This window comes from Syngnathus floridae, chromosome 7 (assembly GCF_059516105.1).
Source record: "Syngnathus floridae isolate MCC-2025c chromosome 7, RoL_Sflo_1.0, whole genome shotgun sequence".
Taxonomy (NCBI): Eukaryota; Metazoa; Chordata; class Actinopteri; order Syngnathiformes; family Syngnathidae; genus Syngnathus; species Syngnathus floridae.
This window is the reverse complement of record NC_142419.1, coordinates 8,172,920-8,191,916: the sequence shown is the minus strand read 5'-3', so window position 1 is coordinate 8,191,916 and position 18,997 is coordinate 8,172,920. Positions and strand designations below refer to the sequence as shown.

The window sequence follows — 18,997 nt, the reverse complement described above, 5'->3', positions numbered from 1 at the left end:
TGTGTCTGCATCTTGGGTTCAATAATGAACATATGAAAAAAGCATTTTGCAAATTTAAATGCATATGGATGCCGCTAAATGTTTCATCTACTGTATTATCTGTCCTGCAGGAATGCAAGGAACGAAGCTGAGCTGAAGTGCCTCCATACATCACCATTAATTTGGAGTCGTACAGTACATAACCCCAAAATGCATTGCTAAAGGGGACTAAGTTGTATTCCACGGAGTGCCTTCCTAGGACAGTATGTACACCGAAACGTTTTTTGATATTGATTGATTGATATATCTTTATTTTGAACATATTCAAAACATGAAAATAGGAAAAAAAATCAAATAACACGTTAAAGTGCCATATCTAAGTCACTGAAACAAACAAACAAACAAACAAACAAACAAACAAACAAACAAACAAACAAACAAACAAACAAACAAACAAACAAACAAACAAACAAAAAACCCAACAAACTGAAAAAACAACAACAACAAAGAATGCTCGAAAAGGAGTAGGAGGAAGCAGTGCAAAATAACTTAAACTTAACTTTTAAATTACATTCAATCAACAAGAACATTAATTTTGATCAAGAGAAACAAGAAATATTTTTTCAGGCAAATCTTCCAGAAAGAAGACAAAAGTACAGTACTTTGTACATATGGCCCAGTTTGTGAAGTACATTCATTTATCATTTCACATTGTCCAAGTAATTCCGTGTAAGATGACACAGTGATGCATTTTGACATAATTATCGTAATTGTAGAAGTTAAAAAAATACATGTTCTGTTTTTACATCTGATGTTGCCTTATCATCCTCCATAGCATTGTGAAGTTCTACAGTACTTTTTCCTCCTGCAAAAAAAACATTACATATTTTGAGCAGTCAATCCACAAGTACCATATTCTGTTCCATATTCTATCTTCGAAGCGTAATTTTTAGGTCAAATTTGTCGAGTTGTTGGACTTCTGAACCACAGTTACTGCCATCTGACTTTACCAGGACGCAATCACCTGTCAACACATGAGATACTCTGACAAAAATCCAGTTCCCCACTTAAAGTGTATGAACATATGAGGCCCAATGAAAGATCTATCGATTTGGCCTTGTTCCACTTGCGTAGCAACCCGAGTATTTATTACAATGGATTGTCATTGCTGAGGTTTCTTCTTATCCCAATGTACTGGAATAGTTGAATTCATGTCTTTAAATGCCCCTTTGATGATTGTTTTGGGGAAATGTAATAATGAAGCTAACAATCATTCTGTGAATGTTTGTGAAAAGTATTTTCTAGCTCATGTTTGTGTTTTGAACTGCTTGTCCTAATTATCTTGCCTGTAATTTGTTGTATCTTTTGTTGTTGTTGTTGCATAATGATTTTCTCTGTAGAGTTATTTTGGTTTACATTACCCCTACTGTTCCCAAAACACTATGCAAGCTGCTTTATTTTTGAAATCCACAGCCAACATTTTTGTTTTACTTCCCCCAAACCTATTCATTTTCCTTCTATTTCTCCCGCTTCAGGGGCATCCCTTCGCTGGAGGCATGTTGCTCACAGGACATATTACTGTTATTTAACTTTAGGATTTTGTAGTATAAAGTTCTACTCTTTTTTTACATAGTCCCATAGCAATGCTGGAAATGGAATGCATCTTGTAAAGCTTCAAGATTAAACAGTCGTGGCCAATAATAGCATGAGCCGAGGTGATGCTGCAATTGAAAGCGATTAGCAACAAATTAATCCAAACACAAACTTTCCTCATCAAATTAAGAGAACATTACTGGATTTCTGGAGATTATTTTACTTCTGGAGATCCTGGTGTCAACTTGCTGGTCCAAACTTCTTCATCAGAAGCAAGTGGCACACGCAGGAGAGGAACCTCGTTATCAGGGATGTCGTCTAGCTCTGCGACCAGAATGTCCTGCGCGGTTAGTTTTGACTGGGAAGAGTTGTTGCGGTCAAACCGGATTGCAAAGTTGTCATAAGAGATTAGGGCGTACTCGTTGGCCAGCATCTTCCTGCATCGCAGCCTGGAAATCCACGGGAATACCAGAAGGCAAGGTGCAGTGGTACGGTGCTTCATAGGGATGTGAGGCAGCTTGTGGTTCTGCTGCCTAATGAGGAACAAGGACTATAACATTGACCTTTGTGCGACCTTCGTTGTGGACTGTGCAATGGAATGTGCGAAGCTCGAGTGGGAGGTGTCGCGCTGATTCTCTGGTTGTTGTCTGCGTAGATTAGGGCTGAACAGTCGGTGAGTTGGCGCACGCCCAAACACCTTAAAGCGGCGGACTTCATTCATGCCAAGAAGTATTGAGGAAGCAAGTAGTGGTTGCAGAGTGACATCGACGCAACGCTCGCCTCGATCGACTTAAATCATCTCCTTCAGGCGTGGGGGGCAGTGAAGATTAGGAAATAACGCTTGACAATTACTGAAGGCTTTACGAGCATTTTATTTTTCCTGACAATCCATCTGACAAAGATCCTGAATCTTTTTTAAAGGTTCATGTATTTGTGTCTAATTAAGTTGACTTTTCTTCTTTGTCGATTCCTCAGTGGTTGACCCCTAACACAAATGTGGAACGTGACCCTCACTATCGGAATTCTAAATAACTAACCTTTATTCACTTTTAGGGTGCCTCTGTGCACTCATGAATTCTTTTAATCAAGTCCCGCTATTACTATTACTACTACTTGACGACTGGTTCAAATAATAAATAATGATTATAATAATATTATCAATAATAGGGACATAAATTCACGGGTAAAACTTCTTGTATAAAACCTTTTATTTACAATACAGGCTGTCAACTGGTGGTGTAAGGTTCACTTACTTGACCTCTCTGCTGGCAGTGTGGGCTCAATTCCCACTAAGTGACATTTTGAGTGGTGAATGTGCATATGAAAAGTCTGTCTCTACTTTACATGCCTGTGTTTAGGCAGTCCGACCATTTGCCCCAAATAAACCACTGAATTATGAAACACAATAATTATGGCAGTCAGATGTGCCTCACAAATAATAACAAGGTAACCTTTGTGCAATTTTGAAAGCATCTCTTTCCTAAATTCTTTGGCCTGAGTGTGAATTGTATGACTGTGGGATAGTTTGACTCTTCCACTGCTGTATTTTCTTTCTTTTACTGCACTGTGTTCAGGCTGAGCACACAGCTAGGCAATTGGTGGGTAAAGTTTTATTAAAGCTCCATATAAAAGCTTAAGCTACTTTTATCCTTCAGAGGAAAAAAGGGAGAATGTCAGCACGTAATTAAATTAGATGAAAGGCGAGGAATGAGCGACTTCCTCCTCTTTAAACACAAACGACTTAATCAGAACCTTGGGCTAAATACAAGACAGACGGCTACAAGATCACGGGGAGGATAAACATCCCTTTTGGTGCATCTCTCCATTTTGCTGTTCATCTCTTCACGTCTTCATTATCTGTCTGAACTGGCTGAGTATGTCTTATCATATTTTGTGTATCCTTTCATCCACCCTTGACTCACATGCTTGTACAACCTATGGACATGATTACTTCTTGGTCTTTTTCATCTCTTCTCCTTTCCTTGCACCCTTGTTCCCTGATTTCACTGGCCCAGGTCTTCGTAGGCCTTGAACGTACCTCCGGCAGCACACGCCGTTGTCAGATAGTTAGCCTCGAATGCATCATTCTGGAATATTAATAAATACTTAATGAGAAGCAAGCACTCACCTCATTATTGCCTGGACTAAGAGGCTGCTACATCCATATTTGTAAAATTAGCCAACAACAATTCTTGACCTGAAGTTTTAACTTGTAGCAATGTTTGCGGTGATCATTCCTTGCTCTACTTCTGACTGCTTTTTGTCAGGTGGTGTATATTAACAAAACTTGCCTCATAAAGAGTTAATTCACTATTTCAAGACACGACTTTATTGCACATGGTGTTTCCCGGATGTTGCCTTTGCGTTGTCAATAAAACCTGCTTGCTGAAATAAACGCCTGATTGTCTGTGTCGTAAAATATAACAGATCCAATTCGAATTTTGAGTCGCAAATTTTAGCCTTTGAGTCGACCCTATATCACAACTTTTAATAATTGCAGCATTGTATAATATTTGTTTGGTTCAACCATTGGACATGATCAAAATGTGTTAAAATTTAAAACAAATTAAAAACATTTGATCATTTTTGAGGAAAAGAGTTGAAAATGACATTTGTTTGCCACATTTTATTCATGAGAAACCAGAAATGAAGTACTTTGTTCTCATTCTTGGGTCGTTCTCCGGTGCCAAACTGATACAATACTGAGCAAAACTCTGCATCCATCACAAAGACCAGATAAAAAAAATGAGGCCTAATATAGCTGATAATATTTTTGTTATGCTAACAGTCAATGCAGTGGGAGTTCTTTTTGTCTGAATTTTTTGTTGTTTCCACTCTGATTATGTCCCTACATGAGGCAGAGCAAGAGCACAGAATTGTCTGCGGCACTCACGAGCAACACACCACAAAATAGCGTGTGTGGGTCACAGTGGGTGATGTATTTTGTATGGAGGTGTCGCTATGTGCAATGCTTGTTCTGTATGTTCATGCCAGCATGGAAACCTGTTGTCCCACCAACTTTGCTACAGACCAGAGGGAAGCCACACGACTGCTAATTAGCTGCACAGAGGGAAGTAACCCCAGCGGGCAATCAAATCTGCTTTTGAAATCGTTTCTCCCCTGAGATGCCATGGAAACGAGACAGCTGAACTACTAAGGCGATGGGGTATATATGATCCAGGCGATCACCAAATTAGAAGGAAAAAGCTACAGGAAATGTCTGACTGTCTCACTCACTTCATTTTTCTTTGTTCTGGTTGTACTCGTTGGTAGAGCAGTCGTCTTGTTTGGCTATGTAGTTTTTTCTCCAAGGGTAAATGATGAAGTAGTTCAGAAACAGGCAAGTTCACTTAGAGTACATGCACGAGAGGCTTTGTTGACGTCACACTGCATTGAAATCTACAGTTCTGCAGTGCTGCACATGCATCTGTGACGAGCCCACACATACCGTACTCTATATGTTACTGCAGTTCCTTCCAATTATAACGCACCAATGTGACGAAAGAAAGAACACAGGGTGATATTTGATGCACCATCATAAATAAAGGCCCAGATAGATAGCTGGACACGATGGCACGCATTAGGATGATGATATGATGCATTGCAATGAATTCACAATGAGCTCAGATAAAGGGGGCTCATAAAAAAGCAATATAAAAATGCAATGAAATAGATCAGTGCGGTCTATAACTCTGAAGGGGATCCTATTCATCTCCAAACTGAATCAGAGGGCCCATACGATGCACATACTTTTGTGTGTGCGTGTGTGATAGCAAATTAGCATTTACTTAATGAGAAGAGGATATAGATTACTTTGAAACATGATTTGAAGGACCACTTCGATCTACATTCGTATCTATTAGTCATCTTCCTGTCCATCTGTCCCTCACCATAATTATAAAGGTCAAACTGTCCTTTCAGCCGTATTCATGCTGACATACATCTTTGCAATAGGATCAATAAGCATGCATTTATTGCCCTGGTTGTTTGTCACATTTATCTTATATGAATCCAAAATGAGAGGCATGACCCCTCCAATAGTAACTAAAAGTATAAATTCCAACACTCTTTGGGGGTGCGTGCCGACTGCTTATCCAGTTCAGGCCCAAGCAATTACCATCTTTGAAAATGTATTAACTACAATAGGCAATGTTAACATTCTTAGATGTCTTATAAGTTAACCACCGGAAATGTAAAAACAAACAAAAATAAAGTGACAACTTTTGCAACTTAGTGTGTATTATTGTGAAAAAAAAAAAAAAACATCAAAAAGTCAATGGAAAGCGAAGCACAAGTAGTTAATCCTCTGGTACTCGCTGAACAGCCTCATATATGATGCGAGTGTTAAAAGGCTTATTGCTCCCCTTGCACTTTGGTTGATTTGTTGGACCTGTGTGGCTCCAGTATACGACATAGTATTAAGCTGGGTGTGGTGGAGGATAGTAGAACTCATTGCAAGTACAGCAGCGGCTCACCACAGATATAACAGCATTTCCTGGGGCAAGAACTATAAGTATGAAGAGCTATGAATTTTACTTCTAATAACAATGGTACATAAAACTGGTCATTTAACACTTTCAGGCTAATCGGGAAGGTGAAACACAGTGGTGTAGAACACAAGGGTAGGCAAGGAGCTAATTGGCTGACCTTAGGTAAAGTTTATTAGCTGACACAGACGGAAGGCAGGCTTATGTGACCAAATGAAACCGGTGATCGACTGAAAGCGCAGGGTGTTAACGTTCATGGTCGTTGCTATGGAAAAAGTTTATAGGGTCGTAAGCTCAAACTTCTTCAACTACTGAAAATGTCTTCCATACATTGGAATTTATACACCTTATCACGGAACACTTTATTGTTATTAGTTGCAATGTCCTTGCAGTTACTGCAGCCAGTGCAGTGTCTCATCATAGCACCCATTCAGTAATAAATTTATTTCAACCTCTGCAAGATGTGCACTTGAGTTACCTTCAGTTTTATTAGTTTAAATGACTGAAGAAATCAGATTACACCAGTTGTTTATCACTTTCGGTACACCTGTCATCTTAATATTTGTGCAAATCTTATATGAGCGATTAATGTCACTAACCCTTGTCAGTTTTTTTTTTTTTTTTTTACATAATTACAGCTGTGATTACTAGCCAGTCTTATCACTTCATTGGCAACAGTACCTTTGCAAATGCTTTTGGCGATATACACTTTTAAATTCAATTTAGATTTATTTGCCAGGTAGGTCAGTATGTTACTGGATCAAGCATATTTAAATATTTGCTGCTGTGAAGGACATAGTAGGGTTGCTTTTATGCTTTCTACATTGCAAATTATGGCCCTTTTAAATCATTCAAGGAGAAACACATAAGACGTTAAAACACATAAAACAGGCGCGGGGGCTACATACTTGTATACTAATCATCATCACGCAAACAGTGATGCCCTCCATGAAAGGTGGGCGTTTCTGACATACTATAGTCCTATTAATCACCAAGGCATTTTCTAGAATGTGGGACCAGACATTATGCCTTTCAAGCACATTAAATACATATATTATAATGGCAGGGATGTTCTTCAGTGGGACGTAAAATAACGAGGGAACAAATCAAAGAGATTGAGGAAATATGAAATAATAGATTTATTTAAGACATGAGAAAATGGGAGAATTATGTGAAATTTGTATGAGCCAATGCATTTTAGCAAGAGGACAAGGAAATAGTAAGATGAAGTGGGAAGAATTAAAGTAATGATATGTAGATTTTACTGAGAAGATGAAGCCTTATGCAGAGAGACCATGATGTACTGTGTGGTATGTTGAATGTGTTTCAAATCAATGTGCTACAGTATGTGCAAAAAATATACACTCACTTGTCAGATTTTCTGTAGACCCAAACAATCGAATGAAATATACATTGTATTGCACGAGCTTTCTCAAAGCGTCGACCGTATCAAAGATAATGATACGCAATCTTGACTGACACTCGCAGAGATAATTTGACGGTATCTTTTCGATGGATTGATGGAACATATTTAAATATATAACGGTTTATAAAGACAAAAGCTTGTGAACTCTGGCAACATTATGCTGTGGGTCACAAGTAGAAACTGGTAGACTAGTCAGGATTGGTAAAAATATGAATTTCTGCAATGTACAAAGACACCCTGGAAGAAATGCATAGAGACACCCTGGAAGAAAACTTTCAGAGTGCTCAGGCTGGAGTGAAGATTCACCTTCCAGCAGAAGGTCGTTGTCCCAAGCACATGCAGCTAAGTAAAGTAGTGGCTTCCGGACAACTTTGTGAATATTCTCGAGTGACCCAACCAGACCCCAGACTTGAATCACATCAAACATCTCTAGAGAGATCTGAAAATGGCTGTGCACCGAGACTCCCCTACCAACCTGAATAAGCTTGAGAGGTGATGCAAAGAGGAATGTGGGAAATTGCCCAAAGACAGGTGTGCCAAGCTTGTGCTATCATATTTAAAAAGACTTTAGGCTGTAATTACTGACACAGGTGCATCAACAAAGTATCGCGCAAAGGCAGTAAATATTTATGTACATGACATGAATTTATTCCATTTTGGGATGAGAGCCTGTAACATAAATTGTGCAAAATGATGTGAATATTTTCTGCGTGCACTGTAAACATCCCGCTTATCTCAGTATGATGCAGTGAAGTTCTACACCACAGCAAACTACAGTATATTATATTTAATAACAACCTTACCCACATGTGAGTCAAAACAAGCTATATAAATCCCCATTTGGATTGCTTTCAATTGTGCAGGTGTACCTTCTGGAATGCCTTTTAAATCGTATGCCTTAAAATAAAAAATGTTGCTTCTTAAGGGAATGGCAGAGGAATGTGTTGCTTCAAATGCATGCATGTATATTTTGCCTCTGTTTGCAGTTGAAAAGTAACAGTCAACTTTCTGTGACAACTTTCTTAGACTGCCCAGTTTGAGGGCCTCTAAATGTTCACTAAATGTCCCGATGGGGTGCTTTAATCCTGCGCTTAATTTTAAGAGGCATTTCCCTGTTACTGACTAGTGCACAATCCATGCATTTGTCGCCCTAATCCTTATTTATCCTTCTGTCTTTAATTTACATCGAGGCACCTGAAAGCCAAAGCAAGTCACTTGGGTTCAGACAGTCCCTCTATTCTTCACAAACCAAAATAAATAACACACATTCGATTATGATTTGGTGCAGACAGTGTGAAACAACAATAGAATAGCTATTAGCAATAACTAGACATGCTGTATCCTCTTTGGAAATGAAAACGATGGAGTGTTTGAACATTGGAGAATAAAACTACCCACTTTCATTCTCATTTAAAAGATGTCAGGCTTTGTTTGAGCCACAGTGATAACACACAAAACTTTGCATTTTCACATAAAACATTCCTGCTCTTGCCAGTGGAGGTGCGCAATTTAATGTGTTTGTGAACATATGCGAATTTGTGCTGTTGTATATACTACAGTAGGCCAAATACAAAAGTACGCATGCTTATACTAAGAGGCTGGGAATCAGACATCCTACAGTATGTGCATGATTTTGACACAAAGCATACCTTGTATTTAGAATAACACAGTGCTGGAAGGCATCTTTAGTTAATAACTGCAGTTGAGTTCAGTTTGACATAAGCTTGAAAGGCTAAAATTGATTGGTGTAGAAAAATAAAACAGTTGATGTGTATCAGTGCCTCTGAAATTTTATCAGCACGCGAGCTGCTTTTGATTAAACTCATTAAACACATTCACCTTGTACTACAGCATCGTATCGACTAAAGCTCGGTGGATATTTGTCAATTTAAATGGGATTGTTGCTCTTCAGACGTCATTACTGGATCAAAAAAAGAAGTACAATTCAGATTGAATTCAATAGATGTTTTGCTTTAAAATTGAAAATAGTTGGCATGCAGTCACCCATGGTGTGGTAGTTTACTCACCTTACTTTACTTCTGTGTAATCATGGAGGGTTCGATTAGTCGTCTGTTAGTAAGTGTCAGTGGTTGCTAATCACCATAAGTCTCTCCCATGAAGTCGGCAGACCCAGACAAGCTGACAGTGCTGTTACCAAAACATTTAATTCTTTGCAGAAGACAAGTTGACCTTTTAACAGGCTCTGTATGAGTATTATGTTAAATGTGTGTTACTAAACAAATTTTGCATTAACCTGGAGATTTTTGCGAAGAAATAAATGCTTGTTAATGTGGTGTTCACAAAACACATTAAAACAATTCTCAATGTGGAAAAGCTAGGTTAATCTTGGCAATATTCAACTCAAACAGGACTTTTTCATTCCCAAGCCTGAGGAACAAAAAAAAGAAGTTTAATAAAGTAGCATATTTTCCTAGCTAAGAATAAGTGGGACACTGAGAGGACTGATGAGAGGAGAGATTCAACATAAAAGGTGGAAGTAACAGAGGCCAAAAAGGCATACGATGATATGTATGCCTGGCTGGACAGTAGAGAAGGTGAGAAATCCTATTGGCAATAGTAAAGAATAGGCTGAAAGATAAGGTGACACTGAAATCCCCATGGATCATGATGTTCTCAGACGACATTGTGCTATGCAGTGTGAGTCAACAGTCCAGAGGAACAGTGAGTGTGCTAAGGTGAAGAAATGCATCCAAGCAGGTTGACACAGAAGTGTCAAGTTTGTTGTGTGACAGAAGAGTCCAAGCTGAATACTTGATCACGACATCAAACATTTATGTAGTTTGATTTGAGTGCACGGAGCGGTAAACTTTAACAAGGCATATTAAACTTAGCCTGGTTTGTGCTGATTATAATGTGACTTTCCTTGCCCTCTTGGGAGTTTAAGATCAGTTTAAAATCAGGGGGCGTTTGAGAATATCTTTCGTTCTTCACATGTCCTGAGTGTTGTTGTTAGTCACCTAAATGTTGAACAGAGGCTGTGATTTACCGAAGTCAAATTCCTTGTTTGGCACGCTCAAACATGGCGAATAAAAAACTCTTGAATCTCTTGAATCTTGAATCTTGACTTAATATACGTATATATAAATAAACAAAGTCTAAAAATCGTGTCGTTGGTAGATCTTGGAGACATCATGTGGAACAAAAAAAAAAAAAACAATGTAGAACTTGTGTTGTTCCTACAGTTGTCTTGTCACAGCCTCCTGCCAATCACCTGAATCGAAATTTTCAGCGTGCAAAATGTCTGAGCTAATTGCATAAACAAAACGTATTCCCTAACTGAAACAGGATTGTCTCTTGACACTTGGCAGCGGAGCGCTCTTTAATGTTCTGCTGCATTCTTCCATTTCATATGCTGAAATCATACCCAATCTGTTTCTATTTCCCGCATCCAGCCACTATGGTGAATGCTCTGTTGCTTTCAAAGCACTGAGAACGGCACCCCTCCTGCCTAATGAATATGACTTTATGCATGCGTGCTACACCAGAGATTGCCTGGATGGGTACATGCATATGTCTCAAAGAAACAATGGCACATATTACGTATATGCACGCACACACATGCACACAAACACACAGGCACTCACAGTTGGTATCCTCTAAAAAGAAACATCCAAAATAATGAAGGCCCTCTCTTTTAATGGCAGTTCAATGAGCCATCCAAGCTGAAGTCACTGAGAGATTCATGAGTGTGAACGTGTTGTGCAAGGATGTGTTTGTTGCAGATGGAAACAGACAGTTTTCCGGCTCTGAGTCTAAGTATCATGAAGGAAATGACTATCGATTACTTAAAGGGTACAGTACAACACCGTCACAGTTCATCTGTAAGACTAATCATGCATCTCATGTAACGTATTAAAAAAACAGTGTGCCAGGTTATCATGCGCTTTGTTGGTGGAACACAATAGCATTCATCAGCATTGACTAACCACAGAACACTGCCACGAAGCAACATCTGGCACAACTGTACAGCCCACAGTGATCAGATATAAGAATTTGAGTAGCAAAACAGACGAAATAAAGTTAATAATGGTCAGCTTGTCAAACGGCACCGAGATCACTTTGGCATATGCATAAATTGGAATCAACATCCGCATAATTGTTTTCACTAATATTCTACCCTTCAACTGATTCGTCTGATGGACCCATAATTAATGTTCAGAAATGTTCATCCAGTCATCCATCAAACAGTTGCTTTTCAGATCATGCCCTTTTTGAGCCATGTTCGAACTGCATGTCAGGTTTATCCCAGTTACAAACGTTCATTTGGGAAATTTAAACTACCGCATTGTTTAAAACAGAAAATATCTTTGCCAGACTCGTATCTCTTCCAAGAGGTTGTGTTTCAGTGAGTGACCATCCATCAACTTACTCTATATCGTAATATATTGTACTGCAATATTGCATGATATAATATTTCCTATTTTACTACATCCCGGGCCGGATATCTGCACTCGACTGATTGCTAGTCAATGGACTAAATCTTCAAACAGATCACCCAACAAAAAGAAGACGAAGAAGAACAGCTTTGAGAGCTCCGTGTGATTTAGGGCTGTTGTTCAAGCTTGGTCTTCGCTGTCCTGCTCGTAAAGCAAGCGGCCTGTGAATCCTGATGATTCTCTATTTAAACAACAGCCATCTCCTCTTGAATTAACCGCCACCTGTCTGCCTTAATGTGCTCTGTAACTTACGGTGCTATTATCAGTCTGGATCACAGCTCACAACCTTTTCTACCACCATGACACACAATTACAACACATTCAATCTACCCTGCAAGTATAGAAAAGGCAAGGAGCATACCCATGTTATCCCTGGACACTAATTGGCACTTTTTACAGTAATGAAGAAATTAAAATCACTGACTTGGCAAACTTGTATACTCAAGGCGATCTGCCTTTTGCTTTCAGTGAAAGTTGTAGTCAGCAAGGCCTAATTTGGACTAAAAAAACAAGGTCCGCATTTTGATTTGGTGTTGATGGGGCAATTAAGTTTAAAATCTGACAAAATGGGAATTTTCTAATATATATGAGTAAATATGGTATACATATTTGTACACAGTTTTTTCTGCAACCGTCTGTCTTATGAAACAAACCATTGATATAGGCACATTCCCAAGGATACGCAATGCAAATGAAATCAAATTCGCTCTAATTTTGCAAATTTGATACTTGTCTTGTATTAGACATGATTACCTGGTCCGAGTGGTCATAACAATAAGATAAGAAAACAATTTCATTTTTGTCCAACCAATCCTGCCTCTTTTATTCAGACAACTGAAGGTGAAACAACCAACTCTTACTCAGTACTATATTCTGGTGTGTGTGATGAATATTTTATGTTTAGAGACTCACTACATCCTCATTTCTCAGATCACATTATTATGTCGGGACCAGAGATAGTTTCTACATAATATATGAGGTCACTTGTTTGTCACATCAAACAAATGCTAATTTTGTTTCTTTGTCATTGTTGTCATGCCATTCTTTATTCTGTCTGCTTTTAATAGTCATTTTTTGGGCTTAGACCATTTGTCAATTATTGATCGACAATAAATACCACTTTATTGTGTTTTCACATTATATTGGTCACAGATTGTGTAGTGATTTAGATGCCTGCTTAAAGTGATGTGTAAAAGTGACTGTTCTGTCTCCACAAGTGTCCCGTGATTGACTGACCAATTTAGGGTATAGTTTGGCTTTCTCCCAAAGTCAGCTGGGATTGACTCCAGCTGCCCATGACCCTGAACAGGATAAGCGGTTTAGAAAATGGATGCATGAATTATACTTCAGGACTAATGTGAAATTTATGATTGTGAAATCACCAAGATTATAATGATTGCCAAGTGTGGCACTATACTTAAAAATAATCAACTGAAAATAACGTTCAGTGAATATTTTTAAACATTTTTAGTATTCTTTGCGTCATAAAGATGAGATGTTTTTAGACCTCAGAAAAAAAGAGCAATAAGAGCAACATTGTTAGAACCAGTCTGAGTCAAGTCATCTACCTGCAACACGGAAATAAACTTGGAATACTAATTATATGAAACATGCTCTGCATGTTCCTGTGTGTGTGCGAGGCACAATGGTTAAAAAGACTCCTAAAGGGAGCACTTTTCAAAATGGCCCTCCGTACCCAGATCCACTCTCAACAATGTGCAGACAAAGTGCAACAGTGTGCGGAAGACCGAAGAAAGAGAGCGAGAGTGAGGGGGGAGCAATCCAAAGAGAGCACGAGTGAGCATCAAACCGTTTGTAGTAACTGGCCCTAATTAAGACCAGAGGGAGAAAATGAGTTATTATCTGTCATAAGCAAGTTTATCAGACCTAAAGAGGCCATATAGAACTGTGTTTGCATGTTTATATACTTGTATATGGGGGTACTGTATTGCATCTTTATGGGGTTGCATGTGAAAGAGGTCTGCAATGACATGGACAATAAACAGCTATTTCTTCACACGTGTGTGTCTATGTGCATGCGTGCGTGCGTGCGTGCGTGTAGCACAACAAGGCTCTCACACTCAGACATGTCAATGGTGCTTTCCAGGACTGTATGTTGACTAATTTCCTTGTCCTCATCCTGCTTGACGCCTGACTTTAACCTTTATTCACTGTAACCATATCAATGAGTCTTGATCCTAATATGAGTTATTGCTGGGATAGGCTCCAGCACACACATGGCCTTTCTGAGGATGAAGTGGTTTGGATAATGGATGGATGGATGGATGGATGGATGGATGGATGGATGGATGGATGGATGGATGGATGGATGGATGGATGGATGGATGGATGGATGGATGGATGGATAAATGAACATCCTATTGATCAATCCTAGTGATGGAAAAAATAAGTTTCAAATTTGCTTCATAACTGTAACTCAACACTGTTGGATTAAATTTTTAAGAAAACTGTGCTTCAGTCCGATGTTGAACAGGTGCCATGTCGGGGAGGTTCATGAAGCAAATCTGAAGCTACATTTTCCCATCACAACAATATACTGCATCTGCTCAAGTACACACACTGTAAGTCAGGGCAAGTGTTATGAGAAGTTCGTGAGAGTTTAAGTGAGGCATAAAAACAGTGAAATATTTGAGCTTAACCAAGACAAGGCATTTAGATAGCATAAAGATGACATTATTCGGACAGCACTGGAGTCTTCATGGTTAGGCCTGCTGCATTGAACTGTTCCAAAATGTGGTGATTACTTTTCATGAGTGGCCGAGCGCCTGTGACTAGTTGGCTGTCCGCTGGCCACTAGTTTTACTGACAAGGCCTTGTCATATGGCTTCATAACAGAATTAATTGTTTATAAGAAAAGTATCAAATGAGATCCAAGCCATTCCTGTACAGTAGATAAAACATATATAGATTGTAATTTACAATACATTTTAATTATAGATTACCCCCCATTTTGTTTTTTGTGATTTCATGCCTTTATTGCTCATTTTCATCTCACTGGAGAAACATTCTTGTATTCCTCGCTTTAAGCCTCATGGGGAGTTAAACAGGCTCACTAAGACAACACAATTATGCAGAAATTTGCCTACCCTGACAAATGCCTTGCTGTTTTTCAGCACATCACTCCCACAGTGACTCTTTCCCCCTTGATGTTCTTCTGTTTTTGTGCTGTTTATCTCAACTCTTTAATTCAGTTAATATTTTCCCATTCTTCACATTCACCCCGTGTCTTTTTTTGTCTTCTTCCCATTACACACATTCACTTTGCATCTCACTGGCTCATGCACTCCATTGCAGTTCAGCCCCTATTGACTTCCTCTCAGGCTCAAGTGTTATTGATTGCAATACATGCTCAGGCATTAACGCCGCAAAAAATTAAATGCGCACACATGCACATCAGCTCTTTGTCTTTGTTCTGTTTTCTCTACGTATGTTGGAAAATTTTGCAATACTGTATTCCTTTTCTTCAACTTCACTGATGTGGCAGTGTTTGTCAGCAAAATGATTGGCTCAGCGTTCTTTTTCTGCTATTCCTCAACCCTTGATGTGTAAGCAGAGTTTCTACGAAGAGGAGAAAGTCAATCGAAAGCCAGCTGCGAATTAAAGCAGTTTATGTATTGATGCTGACTGCTGGCCGCATTTTTTTAATCGAGGCAGAATGATGCATTGTGGAATGTGAAAACTGAAGCGCTAAAAATTGTGTAGCCTAATAATTAATGAATTTTGCTGATATGAAAAACAGGTGACACGTTTCAAAACGTTTTGCTGTGTATGGCGATTATCGTCACTTTGCAAGATACAATGCTTCCACTTACGGAACTAGAGTGCAACAGTATCGCCAGGCAGATCATGAGTTTACAATCAAGCGTGTTAGATGGACATACTTACAAATCATTGACCGTAGTAAAGGTCTCGTCTCTTGAACAAAGCAAATAGACATGAATTAACACAAACACATCCTGCACTGTAAATGTTATTCTGTGTTAAAATATAAGCCTGTTTCATTTAGATTTTTTTTTCTCATGAGTTAGTGACACTCAAAGGTCAAGTGCGCGAACAATGCAGATAGTAGCATGTCAGACCAGGCGGATTAAGAGAAATGACTGAAGACAAGCCTTGCCAGTGAAGCTCAAAACACTAGCCAACCTCTAAATGTGACACATTGGTATCCGCGCCGCATCGCTGCATGTAGATGTTGGTTTAAACTGGCAGGAAGATTAATTTGTAATACAGCAAGATATCTACCTTGAATAAGGATGACAAAAGTCTAATGGCTTATCATAAAAATGACAGCTGCACGCTCTGATGAATTCGGATGACACAAATTCCAAAGTCAAGTCACCAAGGACAAGTCCACACAAGTACAACATGTATTTAGGGTGCTAAAATGGACTGGTGTTACTTTCCCCCTTAATAATACATACCTTCAGGCTTTATTTGCTTACTGCTTATCATGAACTGAATTAAAACAGTAGTTCCCTTTGTCTTTTAGGACACAAATGTTAATATACGGCAAATATAAAGAATGACTGTCAAGCATTAGCACTAATGCTTTAATGATATGTTGAACACGAATCAGCTCTTTATGAGTAAATCCCGGTCAACATAATTTTGAGCCCAATTTCCCATTAATTCAGAAAAGGCTTAAGAAGTTAAACAATTATCCTGTTGTGTGTCAAGAGTGATTTTCTTCCCCCCTCCCCAATCGACTTGGAAAGGCCAAGAGTTGTATATGGTAAACCTAAATGGTATTTAATATTTACAATGGAAAATCCTTTAGTGTGGGGGTCAACACTGAGTTCAGACAATCCACTGATTTTGTTGTGTTTGCATAACATGTCTCATAAACCAGTTATCAGAAAATTCATAAGGAACAGCTCGACAACTACCATAGTGATGTAATGACATTCATACATCCCAATACAATAATATAACAATATGAACCTCACAATAGGATATTGTATGGGGGTTAGTGATATAAGATATAGATTCCACGCATGGTGATAGTGTGGTGCGTTGGCCATCTCCAGTACAGCCCACATCAATGTAAGCACACATATGCCAATCATTTCCTTATCATTTGTTGTCTTTCTCACACTTTAAAAGTCATTAAATATTTTAAAAATATAAAAATAAATGTGTTGTATGCACCAAGCTTGACCAGCAGTGGTTTACATACAGCTCCCAGCTAATAACGTCTTACAAATTGGACCTCATAGTAGCTCGCTTCTTGTTTTCTTTGCGAGTACTGCTTCTGTTTGTTTTTAAACTGAAGGGTTGGTGCCTCTCAAGTGAATGATATGACTCACAGGGCAGCACAATGAATACCTGTGGTGATGGATGCTGTATGCTGATGTGTGTGCTGCCCTCTGACCTGTAATTGAACATACAGGGGATCCAACACTAAATCATGATAGGGCCATTTTCTCCACAGGTCATCGGCTGCTAAATGGCTGATAAGTCGCTGCACTTCACACCTGCTGCTCATATGGCTGCTGTCAAATCGCCGCACGGTGCTGACTGATGCATGAGAAGGAAAGAGCATCAGTGTGTGTGTGTGTGTGTGTGTGTGTGTGTTGGGGGGTTGAATGAGGTGTGGCTGTGCGAAAACAAGCCCTGTGTCAATTTCTAATGTGAGTGTCACTCTGTCATCTGCAGAGAGCAAAATATGATGGTTCTGGGAACAAATGACTTGGAATGGTGCATCAGCGTCAGTCTAGTGCTTCCTGCCCGGTCCGTGAACCTCTTCACTCCCCTCCAAGATCCAGACAAAGACACCATCTCTCAAATGTTACTTTTTGTGAAGACAAGTGCCACTAGGATGTCCAATTAAAAAGCTGCTTTCAGCTTGCTTTTTGTTGTGTGTTAGTTTTCTAACCGCCAAAAGACACAGATCCTTTGAAAACTTCACGTAATTCACACAATGTATTCACAGAGGGATACAAATCATAAACATAAAGCACATGGGGATTGAACTCATTAAAGTCCAATTTCATGTTTTGAGTCACATTTCCTGCTTCACTTGTGGGCTCCTATTGAGGAAACTCACAAAGCTGCAATAACTTTGGAAATGGGTAATGACTCCCTATATTAGAGGTATTTCAGACAATAACATCACTCAGCAGGAAGATATGAGAATGCAAACAGTAGGTGTGATAAAAAAAAGGAAATTAGGAGTTAAGGAAAACAAATCATGTACATACCCTGACTTTCTTTTGCTGCAGTAATTGAATGTTATGCTTCCGATTATGAGACTCAGCTTTATTGTCAGCTCTTTTCCTCAAGGCATCAACTGTTCATTCTAGTGTAGTGTAATAGTCAAAAGGAAAATAGTCAATTTTTTTGTGTAATTGGGTCGTAATGGTAGTCACCATCATTTTTTAAATGTGTGGGAAAAGTGCTTTTTCCAAGATGTCAAGGCTCTGAAGATTTGGCTGATGCTCTATCAGGGAAAAAAAAGCTTGCTTCTTTAGCAATGTGCTGTACTCTGACTGGCCACGAGATTATTACACCATTATTATCACTAGATCAGTGTTCTTAACCTTGTTGGAGGTACCGAACCCTGCCAGTTTCATATGCGCATTCACAGAACCCCTCTTTAGTGAAAAATATATAAATACTTTTCAAATTCAAGACGTAAATGTTTTTTACTGATGCACAAATTGAGTCGTGCATGAACATCACCTTGTTCAAAGAACAAAGCCAACACAATGCATGAACTCACCACTGACTTCTGGTGTTGCCTTTGCGAGCACAGGTCAGATATGCGTCATCACAAATATACACGATAAATCAGGTGTGTTTGGACCTCCGCAGTGGAGGCTCTACCGAACCCCTGAGACCGACTCACCGAACCCCTAGGGTTTGATCGAACCCAGGTTAAGAACCTCTGCACTAAATTATTAACAATGCAAAATCTGTTAAATCCTTAAATGTAGATTTTGTGCTACAACTTTGTATTATATCTTATACACTTATACACTATCCTATACACTTTAAATCTTAAAATATAAAATAAAATATTATACTTTTTAATT

At 38.9% G+C, this 18,997-nt stretch overlaps 1 long non-coding RNA gene across 1 annotated transcript in view; it reads right to left on the bottom strand.

Annotated features, from left to right (window-relative positions):
* Positions 1 to 273: 273 nt before the first annotated feature.
* The window catches only part of LOC148395011 (uncharacterized), an 89,890-nt gene continuing 71,166 nt past the window's right edge, over positions 274 to 18,997 (bottom strand). Inside the window, exon 4 of the long non-coding RNA XR_015859448.1 lies at positions 274 to 844. This is a non-coding gene — a long non-coding RNA (uncharacterized LOC148395011). The remainder of the gene's footprint in view (positions 845 to 18,997) is intronic.